The sequence below is a fragment of the Epinephelus fuscoguttatus genome, linkage group LG14 (genome assembly GCF_011397635.1).
Source record: "Epinephelus fuscoguttatus linkage group LG14, E.fuscoguttatus.final_Chr_v1".
Taxonomy (NCBI): Eukaryota; Metazoa; Chordata; class Actinopteri; order Perciformes; family Serranidae; genus Epinephelus; species Epinephelus fuscoguttatus.
In genome coordinates this window covers 21,667,685-21,679,168 of record NC_064765.1, presented here as the reverse complement: position 1 = coordinate 21,679,168, position 11,484 = coordinate 21,667,685, and positions in this window count along the sequence as shown.

Here is an 11,484-nt window from a genome sequence, read left to right as displayed (position 1 = left end):
TTTTGTAAAGGGAAGCGACCGCGGGTCCCTCTCTAAAGAAAAGCCTCCTGTGAGGGTAGTCTGGGGCACGGAAATCACAACTTCTCTCCAGCGTGTGTGCGTGCGCGCGTGCGGGTTTTTGAGCTCATGGCTTGGCCTATTAAAAGGATTTAATTACCAGTTGATTGTTGTCTGACTTGTAGTGGCCTCCTCACGGGCGCAGCACATATGCTTCAGTAATTTATTAAATATAGTTCGCTCTAACCTGTTCTTGGCATTGTGGAGAAAACCTTTCTTCTATTCATCTGGTGGGCAGACAAGTTAAGGGTTGTCGGATAAGTGAGCTTAACTTGCATATAAGTAGAGGCTCTTTCAGCGGTGGATGTGATATGTGTCGAAGGACGGGCTGCAGCCTTGGCTATACGTCTTTATTGTTATTGAATCTGTCGACGTCGCACAGTGTGCAGACACTCTGCAGCGCGCTATAGTTTGTCAGCATAAATGACTGCACAGACATGACAGCCTGGGTATCTGTCTACACAGCATCTGTGTCTGATTGGATCTGATCCCTGTTACTTAGTTATATGTAATAAAGCCCTAAACATTTTAAACACGTATTTAATCACACAATTTATACCAGAATATTAAATATGTGTATTATAATATTGAGAGTAGTGTAAGTCCAACCAATAAGCTAATTCATGTGAAATAAATACTAATAATAATAATAATAATAATAATAAAATACAATAAATTGAAAAAATAATAATAATGCATTTTATTAAATTGAAAATGTGTATTTTAGCTTATTAAATAATTAGAGAACAGCAATTTAAAATAAGATTAAATAGAAAATAAATAAAAACAAGTGTAGATTTATAAATTATTCAGATTAAATGCAGCGAGCCACGTCCACGTCCAGTGTTGGTGCATGATTAAACTGTTTATATTCTCGTAGTCCTGCAAAATGCCTTTCTGAGTCCAGGGCTACAGGGCTGACTCTTTAACCAAAAGAGAGGAATTTAAAAATGTAGCTATGGGGGTGACATCAGCAGCACCTTTTATCTACAACATCCTCAAGGTCACAAATACTGTAGCAACCATCCAACAGTCCAACTCTCCAAACTGTGAGCATGAAGGCGCGGACTCTTTGCACGTCACTGCTTCTTTTGTGACATTAACAGACGCAGAAACGAACCCTCTAATGTGCTTTTTTCTTCTTCTAAATAGCAGTGTTCATGTTGTCCTCCAGCTTTAATATGTGAGATGAGAGACTTTGCAGTGTCCACCCTTTTTAAGTGGCATCTCCCAGTTTCCACCCCGTTTTGCTGATGCTCTAAACCAAATTGCTGAGCTGCAACTTTTACCACAGCAGCTCTGTGCTTTATTGCCATGCTGCTTTATCTGCCATCGTGCCACTGTTGGACTGATTTATTGTGAGTTTAATTATTTGCAGTCACAGGGGGGTGATCAGCTGTTATATACAAACTGAAATGTATCCAGCTTCATGTACTCAAATGCAGTTGTATTGGTAGCTCATCATTTTACTTGTGGGATGCACACTGCTTTTAATAATACTCACAGAAGACTAGAACATCCAGATAGTTTGCCTGAGAAACACAAGTGTGCTCAGTATTTTAACATGTCTGCAGACACCTCGTCTGGACCTGCTGCATGCATGAATCTAAATCCTGTCACTGAACAGTAAAATTAAATTTCATAATCTGGGAGTAGAGGGTCCTCATCCAGAGGGATGTGTGTGTCTAGTCTCTGTGATGCAGGTGCAGGTCCTTCCAGTGGTGGGAGGATATTTACTCGAGCACTGCACTTGTACGTCACTTGAATATTTTAATTTCATGCAATTTTATGCTCCTACTCCTCTATATTTCTGAGGCAAATATTGTACTTTTCACACGCATTCATTTGTCGGGTTAGGCACTTTAACAAAATACAGAGACACCTGTACAGTCTGATGCGAACCACTACAGCTGCCTACTTTTATGAAGCCTGTAATGTTCAGTCTTTGACGCTGCTATAGAGTTTTTAATTTAATAATATGTCTTAGAATAAAGGTTAGTGATGTGTTGGGCTGCATTATACTCAGAAATGAAGGGGTCAGAATATTAGAAACACTTCTAAGGAGGACAAACAAATAGAAACACCTCTGCAGTCCAGAATGTCACCACCTTTAACCTTGATAGTAAACAGTTAATTTAATAGACACTTTTTCACAAAAAAAGAACATAAGGAGTGTTGTAAAGAGGGCTGCAGTATATATTGACAAGTATATCTAATGAATTCCCCCTTGAGTGGATAATCAACCAATAAATTATTGGTTTAATTTAAATGATGTAAACTGCAGCAGTAGTAATGCCTGTACAATAATGCATCAATCATATAATATCAATTATTTTGAAAAGGGTCATTCTGCATAATACATAGGACTTTGGTGCCTTATTTTTATAGTATTTTTTTTTAATGCAGGACTTTTTCTTGCATCAGAGCATTTCTACATGATGGTATTGTTACTCCTATACTTAAGTAAAAAGTCAGGCTTGCTTTGCTCCATCCCTATAATCAGCTTTTTGCATAGGGATAATAATTGCTGTTGCTTAATAATAAATAGTAATGGTGCTAATAATCGAAGTAACACTGCAGCAGTGTAGGGCTAACAGTGACACTGTCACGCCGTCACATTTGTCCCTCTCAACACGCCTCCTGAAGTGGTCGAGGTCACTCAGCGGGGGAAACTTGTCCTTTTCAGCAGGGCTTTTGTTCTCCGCCCTCTTCCCCCTTTTCAACCAAAGCACTCTCCATCCCATCCACACTCCAACTTAAAAAAAAAAACAACAACTATTGCTTGTTGTTTACAAGGTTAAACCCAAACTCACTGGGTGATCTTTGGAAGGGGAAAAAACTCGCTATCAAAATAGTTTGTTCCGAGGACTAAAGAAATCATCAGCGGGGCGTTTTTCTGTCAGCTCATTGTACGAAAGGCCATGAATTTATGTCAAAATATTCATTTGAAAGCCGCTCTCTCCCTATCAGTGTTCCCCAACCTTGGAAATGCAGCTATTTCAAGGCCGCTGTGTGTGTTATTGTGACCCGGCCCATGTTTTCCTTCCCATCAGAGATGTTTTCTTCTCACAGAATGGGAAACAATCTCATTTATGGTGTGCAGCAGCTTCATCTTCGGAGGACTTCACAGAGTACTGAAACATGGGAGCTGCAGAGTAGTGACGCCCCCTGGCGGCTGTGCTGCCTCACATGGATCTGCAGGAGGGAGACAGAGGTTTATCAAGCACATGTGTGGCTCTCCTCACCATTTCTGGCCGGAACAAACTGAGATGGAGTTAGATAGTAGATGCAGGATATTGTACTCAATTTTAAGCAGACAGTTCACTCACCTGTTAGACTGTAAAATCCAAACAAACTGATTTTATTTTAAGATAACTTTAGAAATACTAAGGAAATCAGTGCAACTCCCTCCACCCATCTAAAAAAGTTTAACTACACACCGAAATAGTGGGGGGAAAAATGGAATCAATAAATAGTTTAATTGTACTTATTTATTTATTTGGCATTAATTGTTAGTTATAATTTCAATAAATTATGTTTCTGTCCATGGATTTCTAAATGTTGCAAAATTTTCTGCACAATTCTGTCAGAGAAAGTAATATTTCTTTGACATATTTTATTATTATTTTATTCTAATTTACAATTCAGAATTTTTTTTTTTTTTTTTTTTTTTTTTAACATTTTTGAAATAGCCCCAATTAAAGATGTTGACTCTAAAGAGTACTGGAAGTGATCTAAAAAAGCATCAGGTGTAGTTTGTGTGTGATAGTAAAACCTAATCTCTTTTTAAAGTCTCCAAATTTCCAGAGACAGAACTAAGGGACATGACCTAATCCAACAGAGGACCTCTGGATTTAAGGACGCAGATTGGCACAATGCATGTCCCAGGCTTACGTTAAAATCTAAATTCAGGCAGCCATACTCCATATTAGTTAAATTTATGTTGAGTAAATTCTGCTTTATATACATTGAGCCACTGGATCAACAGCGTAACGCTGCAGGAGACTTTCAGCACCATGGACAGAGACACGGTTTCACTAATTCATCAGTAGTCTAATCCATAATTTATCAGATCAGTTTCATATCATTGACATTTTGTGGTTAAAACCTCACGTGATTCTTTTAATCTGTGCAGTAAACCCTGTCTACAGTATCGTCTGTTTAATCATGTGTACAGAGTCTCTCCCGCAGCAGAGTGAAACCGCATTAACGAGTCTGGTTATTTTGGCCTCTCCTTCGTTTCTCCATAGGTCGAACAAGTTCTTTGACCTTTTTGAACATGATGAAATCCTTTAGGGATAAAAGCATATCAGACCATTGCACACTACGTGGCCAAAAGTATGCGGACACCCAAACATTACACCTGCATGTGTAGTGGCGGATCTCTCAATAGGCGACATAGGCGTACTCCAAGGGGGCCAGCTAGAGGGTGGGGCGCCAGATTACCTTCTTACTTTCTGAGAGATGTTGTATTTGCATCTTTACTATAAAGAGACTGAGTGTGGCTCCAGGGGCACATCCAAAGGGGCACCTCCGGTAAATTTGCTGCCCCATTATTTCAGCTAAATCTGCATCATGTCTCCAACCTGACACCTTTTCCTTGGAATTTTTCTCAACCTCAATAGCAGTGGTTAGTGTTGAGTCTCCCTAGTTAGGCTAGCTATGAATTCAAAATCCAGAACAGGAAATGTCTTGAGTAAAATGAGGAAATTAATAGAGTTTGGACAGATTTGTTTGATTTCCGCCAACGCTCCAACATAAAGATACCAAATAATCACAGATATCCCACTGCAGAGTCGCCACCTTGTGGTGAAACATATTAATGACTGCTTATTTAGACCAGTTAATTTTTATTAACATTTTATTTTTATTGTTTTACAACATTTTATGAAAAGGTGGAGAAATACAAAAACTGCACCTTTTGGAAAACTTTAATCATGTCACCACTAATTAAAATCTCCAAAAGGAGCAGTTTCTGGTGTGCAAACCTGTTATTGTATTTTTTTTTTTTTTTTTTTTTTATTGTATTTTTGTATTTGTTCTCCTGTCCAGCACCCAGTATTAATCATTTTTGGGTGTGCGTGCTGTTTTTTGAGCCTTCATAAAAAGGTAGAGAAAAGAAGGAAAACAAAATGCAAAACAAACAAAAACAGGTATACAAATAAAAAAAAAAAGGTCTGGATAGCCCTATCTCTCAAAAGCTATTCATCCCTGCGACCTGTCAGTTACTGACACTCTCATCTTGTCGTTAACATGAAAACACAGTCCATTTCTCCCATTACTCTCGACATCGCTCCTCTTGAGTCCTCATCCTGTGGGTTAACACTTCCATATCATAGCTTTCATTCATAATTTTCAGCCATTCATCTTGTGTTGGTGCTTCTGCCTTGTACCATTTCTTCATGATGGCCTTTTTACAGGCTGCCAGCAAGATTTTCAGTAGGTATCTGTCTTCTCTTAACACAGAGCCTTCTGCCATATTGCCTAAGCACGATACCATGAATGGTCAATAGGCTAATTTAAACTGACAATACCTTCATTATAAGGCGAAAATATGTTTTGATTTTTTAATTTTTTTGGCCAAAAATGGCTGAATTGATAGCAGAGGATGTTGACCTCTGACCTAACACATGTACAGATACATAACACATTAAAACAGCATTGTTGTGTAACTCATGCACATCAGATAGTTACTATTATTGACTGTAAATGAAGAAACCAAAGTATATTAGTATAAGATTCCTCAACTCTCCATACTGACATAGATTTCAACTAAACTATATAATTCAACAGTGTAAACGGTGAATTCCTGAAATTTAGTTGTGGTTTTTGGTCTTGGTGCCCCCAAAGATTTTAAGTTGCCCCATCTGGCCACCCCTATGAAACATTCTTTGGAGCGCCACTGTGTGCCTCAGGCCTTCTTAAAAGACTAAAATAATTGCCCCATATGTGAGGATGTATGTAATGATTCACATGCTGCTGCTGCTGCACAGGCTATACCTTCAGCAGACCTCTGTGAGTTTGTCTTAACAGTCATTGATCGTCCCCATTTATTTCTGCTTTAAATCATGTGCGTGTTCAGGCTCCGAGCAGCGCTTCGTACACTTCGACAGGCGAATCGATCAATCGATGCGTCGCTGCTCCAACCTTGGCCCGTCTGCTTTGCTCACAGTTCCGCCGTTTGTTAGCAGATACAATGCAGACAATGTGAGGCAATTATGTGAAGTCAGCCAGCGTTCACATCATCAGGCTGCTCTGCGCACACAAAGAGGACTGATGTCAGCCAGGATCCTCCGCCTCATATTGGAGCTGTAAGTGGCCTTTGTTTTGACACGCGCTAGTGGCAAAATATGAGATGAAAATGTGATCCAGTCCCGGTGCATTGTGGGAACACGACAATCGACAAAGCAGATCATAAGATGAGGCTGTCTGCTGAAGGTCAGATGACCTGCAGCAAAGTCAAAGGCTGTGTGGATCTCACAGAGACTGCAGAGTCTTAGACCAAGAGAAAGTAGATCTTTTATTCCCTTGTATGTGTTTGAATAGGCTTACCTTGACCTTTCAATGTTAAAATATTTATTTATGTTACTATTCTACAGCAATATGGTTGATCCAGGTTGTGGGCAAGATTATCCCACTACCCAGAGGGTAAAGGGCTGCGGGGCCCCTTTCTCCTCCTCTCCATCCCTGTCCCCAAGTTAGTTTGCAATTGCTGTATAATGCAGTATAAAGCAGTACAATACCAGTTCAGTTTATATTTGGCTATAGTGGTACAGCTGCACACTCTGCCTGTTTGATAATAAAGCCTTGACCAGATGTTGAAGTGACTTTGCTATTGGTAAGACTCAGCTAGTGATGCATTATATTTTATGAGCTGATATTTTCCATCATAATTATGTTATATTTTACAGTGAGTGCAGATTGTAGGCAGAGCGTGCAAGTAAAGGGAATTATTGCGGTGAATCTTTCTCAGGTCAGTGAGTGAAGTACAGTATTCAGCCACTAGATGGAGACAGTGACCAAAGAAAGAGACTTCCTACAGAAGCCTTGTTATTTAATACAAATATGCTTTCTTTTTCCTTTTTCCCCTGTGGCTCATTTACCAACACTCAAAAAACATGTTTGATTATTTATTATTACTTATGAAGGTTCTGGTTTGTTTGTTTTATTTTTAAGTGCTGTGAAATTATTTTTATGCTATTTTTTATGTTTTTCAGAATTATTTTAATCGCTATTTTTTACATTATCCGTTATTTTTTATATCTTTTATTGCCATTTGTTTATCATGTTTGTTTGTTTTTTACCAAAAACAATACAAACAGCTGCCAATATAAACATAATGTAGGCCTGCATATATAACACAAGCAGACTTTTATAATTTTATTCAGTTAAGAAAAATCTGTTTCTCACATTGTGTAACAGTGTGTGGAGTGTCCTTACTTGTAGTTCTGACTTTAGACCACAAGATGGCGGACAAGATCTGTGGTAGAGAGGAAACGACTCAGCAGTACCACAGCTACAGGTTCTGGACTCTTCTGTCATACATCCCTACGTCTTTGAAAAGCCTCACATAGTAAACAAAACCATAATGACTGCTTTTATTTAAAAATTAAAAATAAAAGAGAAAAAAGTCACCCTGAAGACAGTAGGCTGAGAGGACAAAGTATTTGTTTTGTTTTTTTTGTTTGTTTTGTGTAATTTTGGGTTCTTTCAGGCCTCCATTTATGCTCCATTTAATGAGAGAATAGTTAACCCAGACAACAACTATACAAGGAGCTCTTATACAAACAAACTACAGGTACACCACAAGTAAATTTATAGTGTAAATGAGCGTACAGCATTACTGAGAGGAGGGTGTGAACGTACATGTGTAAGAAAGTGTTGAGGCAGGGCAAGGGCACCAGTTGGGATTTTTAACGGTCTATATTTAAACTCTCTGGTCTCCAGTTTCTGCAGCTGTCGCCAAGTTTAAGTTCAGCACCTTGGGCCTTTCTCAGTCATGCTCCTGGGTCATAGTTATAAACCTGCCAAACTATGAGACAGAGAGGGTGAAGCAGGGACCCTCGCCTGCCCTTCATGTGGTATCTCCCGGAGTGGCAGAAAGTCCAAATAGTCCCCGTGCCAAAATACTTGCTTAATTATGAGCTCACCCTTACCTTACACACTGCCACTGTACCAGCTTTACAGTGCTTCACACTATGCCATTTTATTCTTTATGGGAGCCTTGTTTTCCTCTTTTTATCCCCCTGAAACCTAAAACTATTTTGATAATTACTCAGCAAGGAGTGCAAACTATTTGTTTTTGTGTTGTTTATCTTGTTTTCCCTTGCCTCCTTATCATTTCTCACAGGCTCAAATAATTATTTTAGTCGACTACATACTTGCAAGCAGCCCCAAGGTTTCTCAGAGTTTGTGTTTTATTGTAACCAACTATGATTATGTAAAATGACACAATGGATACAACCAAGACCAGTGAGTGAATCAATTACAGTTTTTAGCTCTGTCTGTGTAACTACTCAAGAGCTCAATAATATCCACAAATGCATCAGAACTGAGGGTGTACATTTATAATTCAAAACAACTTGTCTCACCAGCATTACAGGAAATGTTTCAAGGTGATATACAGTTACATACATGATGCTTGTCATTCACCTGCTCATGCCAGCAGTCAAAAGTAGCAAAAAGCTTATCACTGCTGATAAAAATAATATGAAGTTACTGTAAGCAAGTCTCCTTGATTTAGCTGTTTGTGTCTATTGTAAGTCACACTGTTGTATAATGCAGTATAAGCTGCTGATCACAGTCATTTGTGTAGCAGGGGCACAACAGTCGTGATTTTGGATACACCAGGACCATCATAGGAATATGTTTATTTAACTCTTAGTGTTTTTTTCTTCCTGTATCATGCATCCATAAGTGTATGTGCATCTGTGTCAAACCCCACCCCCACAAATTGATGCATAAAAAATCACCAGAATGCAGGAAATTAAGTGTTTGACGCTTAAAATCTTCTTGCCAAGGACTCCCAAACCCATGCATGCTTGTTTTTACATCAGTTTGAATCTGTGTGCATTTGTTTGTGTTTGTGTTTTGTGGTGAACATGTGGAAAAGTGTGTTATGTGTTGGGAATTTTAAGACAATGAAACCCAACCAAGCTGTCAGAGTTGTATCAACGGTAATGGTTTACACTTTAAACATTCGAACTGTGCTTGAAAGCAACACAAGATGCAAACAACGATGTGAGATAATGCACCAGGGACTAAATAAGCAGCATGTAATTTCACGGTGTTTTGAGAATAATGATTTTCCTTTAAGATTAACGTCAAAAAGTGGAAAAACTCAAAGGAATACTTCACACATCTATTTCCAAACAGATGTGTAGGAGAGGGACAAGAAGAGCAAAACTAGACCTTCATCAGGCATCGGGTTTTGCCTGATGAAGGTCCAGTCACCAAAAAAAAAAAAAACAACAACATTATTTTTGCAAGTTAGTCTTTTCCACAAAAACTGAGAATCTTAAAAGAATTTTAATTATGTAATATGTGGCTTTTTATAAATATTATTCAGGTCCCCCACACACACACACACACACACACATTTCACGTTTTGTTTTTTTATGTCTTTTAACTTTCTGTGTGTGACTCTAAGAAATCTGTATTGTGAGAGTCTTACCTTACATAATAACTATTGCCTGACTGGTAAAATTATAAAATATCTTAAAATACTTTACTTAGATAAATCAGCATGTATAATGTTGTATCTGCGGTAAGCTCTAACTCACCTGGTACCTCATGAGGGGTCTTTTGCAGCAGCTTGGGTTCGACTCCAACTCTTTGATGCATGTCCTCCCCATCTCACTCCCACCTTTCTTATCTATCTGCAGCTGTCCTATCAATTAAAAGGCAAAAACACCCCAAAAATAATCTTAAAAAAAGGTCAGTCTTGAGGTATAAATATGTCACTAACTGATCTGCTCCATATCTCCATGTTTCCCGAGAAGACCTCCTCTGCAGGCAGCAGCAGCCGCCTGTTTGAAGATGATGAGAAGCCTTCTTCTTTTCTACAGCGTCTTTGATGGGTGAGTGGATTTACATAAATGTTTCTCTCCAACTGTTCCAAAACGCGGCCTTAATAAAGACATTTCAGTCGTTTTGTTTGAGCCAGATGACAACTCTCTTGTGTGTGTAATTACAGCCGCCGCATATGATAAACACGTCTCCCACATGAGACAAAGATCTACTCATTTAGTGCTCCAGCCTGTAGTTTGTAAGTACTAAAATCATTCATCACACAGACAGAGGGGTAGATAGATAGATAGATAGATAGATAGATAGATAGATAGACTCTGTGTCTGCTGAAGTAGCGCCTACTGTCCAGTGGCAGCTCTGTGCCTAATAACAGAGCTTAGCTGGCATACCAGAGCCGGTGGCACATTGGTGTAGCAGTAACTCAGAGAGAGCCTGGTAATTACCACCGGCCGCTGACACCATGCTGCAAATGCACCAGTCAGCACTGAGAGGACCAGCAGAGCATTTCCCCCTCCCTCACGCTATGCCAGGATGCCCTGGTGATCAGCCACGGCACACAAGTTATTAAAGTTTAGACAGTGCTCTCAGAAAGAGCTCTCTTTCCTGTCTCTTTCTGCTTCATTAATACAAATCTGACTGTGGAAGAGTGGTCTCGCCTTGGACACACTCTACTGGGCCGTGAGCACTGACTGAGGAGTCATGAAGGCTTTCTCTCAGGAGAGGCCCGCTGGAAAACATACTGCAGGGCCGGAATGGGAAGTTTATTTTGCTTGGTGCATGAATATCTGTGGGATGTGGGGCTCTGTGCACAGAGGGCTGCAGGAGCACTCCAGTTTCATCACTGCAGCACCCTCCTCCTCTTTCACTGTCTGAGGAAATAATTTCAGCTCATCCCCCAACTGAATAATTCCTAATTCCTCACTCATCTTAATTTCATGGCTTCTCTTCTCCCCTTTCCCTCCCTGTTCTTCTATCATCTGCAGGCTAAAATAGGCCCGGCAGCAGCAGCTTTTCTCTGGGCCTTTTGTCCCTGCTCAGGGAGACGTTTGGCACACAGAGGATCGTGTTACAACTTTCATTTCCTGAATATTTTTCTTTTTTTTTCCTCTCTTCTGCGTGGAAACCAAGAAGGGTATTTTATCCTCCTGCTCTGCAGCATGAAGATGAAGGGCAAGGGGGAGCGAGATGGCAGCTCAGATTCAGGCTGCTGTCACTCTAATATCGGCAAACAAATAAAGTACAAACTGCACATAGCTGCAGGGTCCTGGTGGAGGGTAGCCGTGGTGTGGTTTGGGCACAGCAGGGGTGTGGATCATGTGTGTGAAGTAAGGGGGGGCTTGGTTACTTGAGCTATTTGTGAGCCCCAGGATAGGTGAGGTGATGCCTCCTGGGAGTGTG